Below are 3258 nucleotides of genomic sequence, written 5' to 3' on the forward strand. Positions count from 1 at the left end.
GGAGCTGCGTTACATATGCACTGGTGAAAGCATAATAGCTGAAACGTTGGCTGCCGATTTCACCACTTGAGCACCTCCAGCACTTTAAGATCAGATTTCTCTAAGAAATAAAATGTGGTGTCTATGATCATGTTTGATAAATAATTGTTTGATGATAATACTGATGTATAGGTACATTTAAAAAAAAATCCAACTAATCAAAAATAAATCGTTTTGGTAGATCATGGGATGTTTTTAATGGTTTCTTTTAGTTTCGATAGCAGTTAGAAAATAATTATCAATGTCAATCAATTTAGTACAATATATCTCAACTGTACTTTGTTGAACTTTAAATTCGATAGATTTCTAATACTAGGTATTGCAAGCAAGAAAATGGTCATCTAATTTGTTGTTGTTTCAATCCTAGATATTTTTAACACTAACCAAGTTGACATATTAAAGCCAATTGAATGAAATACTTATCATAAATATATTTCCCCATTGCTAATTTGATATGAATTAGTAGCTGATATATAAATAAGATGGCTTCATACATGTACATGTTGTTTACTTAACATACTTAATATTTTTTTTCATTTGCAGTTTGTATTGCAGTCCAGTTCTTGTGAAATGTGTTATTAGATAAGGCATAGGAGGAGTCTGGATTTGTGCTTATGGCTGTCAGTATAAAAATGGATGATGTCTCTTGAGGAAACCAGCCTGAGCAGCCTCTGCAGAGCTGAGATAAACTGATTATCTATCAGATTACAAAAGGTGAGTACATGAACTGTTCTGGGAGGAGAACAGTTATCACTAGAAGTTTTTGTTATTTAGTAGAACACATATTTTTTATTATTATGTTTTATGTTAGCTATGTGATTGAATATATTTTAAAGGAGCTGCCAAAACACTATTTGGTTTCAAATTTGTATTATAAATGATACATCATATCTTATCATGATGTATTGATATGCTTTTTAATTTAAGTATTAATGGTTACTGTTTTATAAACTATTTACCAATCATTTAATGACACCTTCATATAAAGTGCTACCAGCAATTCAACTACATCAACATAATTTGCTTTGGCATTGGTTTTTAATTATTTTGAAACTATCCAGCTTTGTACTTCATAAACCAGCATCAGATTGAAGCATTCCTTGTGCTATTTGCAGGGTTTGTTCACCTACAAAACAAGATGAAAGCCACCCTGATCACGACTATCATTGGCGTTGTGCTTTTCGCCGAAATTGTAAGTAAGATACATTGTTTGGTTATTGTAGCAACACTGTGCATCTTTCTCTTTTCAAAAACAGTGCACATTAAGATGAGGAATTCGATAGGCCAACCTTTACACCTTTACGCAGCTCAATCCGGAATCGAAACATGGGATTAGAAGATTAGATTCAATGGGAATTGACTCCTTTCCATATTTTGTGCATACTTTCACCATAATCTGAACTGACCAGTGGTTCCACAGTCTGTAAACCCCAGAATCTCCATTATTCATTTTGGGAAAATAGTCAAGGACTATGGTTAATCTTAATATTTGAAACTAGCTCTGAAACATGTAAGTTGCAAGAAATGCTCATTGAAATACTGTTCTGGTATACAAATTGTACAGTTTTGCAATAAACTATTTCATTAAATTTTACAGGCCGTCGCTGGATACAGCACCTATGTAGCTAACAACAATGGGAGGAGAATCTATGCCATTGTGGTCCATTCATATGGTGAACATGATCGTGTTGATCTAGATAGTGTAGAATTTAAGAGAGTGGGAACCGGTTTTGGTACAGTGAAAATTACTGCCTATGACACCAACAACCGTTATATTTCAAGCAGATCAGTGGCTGCAGACAGAAGTGTCATTGTTGAAAATGATAGAATATACCTTGCAAAATATGGGAAGATTTGGCAAAAAGAATAATAGATGACAGATTTTAAGACATCTTTGAAAAAGGCAAAGCATGGATATTACTTTAATGTATTAGTTGAATCCATGTTACCAGTATATTCTGAAATAATGAATTTACTGTAAAACCCTTAATAAAAAAAAATCCATCATCATTTGTCATTGTCACTTTTTGGGGTCATTCTTGGGCATCACTGTTACAGACCTGGTAAGAGGTCATTTTTATCAACTATCTGAGTGGTTTCATCAACACTGCGCTACACCATGTGCTCAATCTTAGAATACTGTAACACACACAGCAAGAAGTGCTTATCAATGAAAATGCCCCCCAGCCATTGTCTCAAGAAAGGCCAAGTGTGTGTGTGTATGTGTGTGTGTGTATATATATATATATATATATATATATATATATATATATATCCCTAAGCAGGATTTGATTCCCCCCCTCACTTTTTTCCTGATCCCATTTTTTACAATGACATATGTTTAGTGGTAACACTTTCAGTGTCCATTACAAACAGTCTATTAACATGTTATTAATTATGTTATATTATATTATTACAAATTCTACAAATATAACCCTCTGACCTCCTTGCTGCTGTTACAACTATACTGCCTGGAGGGGAGGCAACCATTAGGACTAAGCCCTAAGACATGGACCGCCAGAGATACATTTTCTCCTACATGCAGTGATTTATCTCTCTGATAGAAGGCAGCTTGCTTTTCTGAGTGACTCTCAATCTGAAATTTGCACATTGCATTCAGGTGTTCCACAGAGTTCACTCCTGCGAATGTGATCATTTAAAATATTGTAGTTGATTCAGAGGGGGAATGAGTGCACCCCCCTGGCACGCTATAAAATATATACTCCTACTTGGTCAAAGCATTTGACCTGTTACAACTGAACAGCAACACAACTGAAGTGATGCTTGTGGGAATCAAATCAGGAAAGTGAACAATGTCAGTTTAGAAACTCACAAGCATCAGGTCACTCCTACTAATTTTGTCACCAAAAACTTGATGTTAGATTTGACCCCAAGATACCTTTCAATGACCATTTTAATTAAGTATACAGAGTAAATTTCTTTCAACTCTGGATCAGACTAAGACCGTTATGGTCCAGATACTGAGAAGCATGCACATGCTTTCATTTCCTTATGATAAGACTTGTAATTCTCTGTTTGCTGACATAACATATCAGGGTCTTAACAGGAATCAATATGTACAGCACAATAGTGCAGCTTTCCCTTCCCACAAAACCAAAGAATTTGAGCACATTTCCCAAATCCTCGTGTTCCCATTATTGGTTGCCAGTTAAATCTCTGTGCTAACGGCAGAGCAAATGCACAACATGTCAGGACTAC

At 35.0% G+C, this 3258-nt stretch overlaps 1 long non-coding RNA gene across 1 annotated transcript; it reads left to right on the plus strand.

The window, feature by feature from the left end:
• The first annotated feature begins 651 nt into the window (after positions 1 to 651).
• LOC136751832 (uncharacterized) lies at positions 652 to 2046 on the plus strand. Its single transcript, XR_010817093.1, has 3 exons — positions 652 to 753; positions 1155 to 1231; positions 1637 to 2046. It is a non-coding gene; the product is annotated as an uncharacterized LOC136751832 (long non-coding RNA).
• The last annotated feature ends 1212 nt before the right edge of the window (positions 2047 to 3258 follow it).

This window comes from Amia ocellicauda, chromosome 6 (genome assembly GCF_036373705.1).
Source record: "Amia ocellicauda isolate fAmiCal2 chromosome 6, fAmiCal2.hap1, whole genome shotgun sequence".
Classification (NCBI taxonomy): domain Eukaryota; kingdom Metazoa; phylum Chordata; class Actinopteri; order Amiiformes; family Amiidae; genus Amia; species Amia ocellicauda.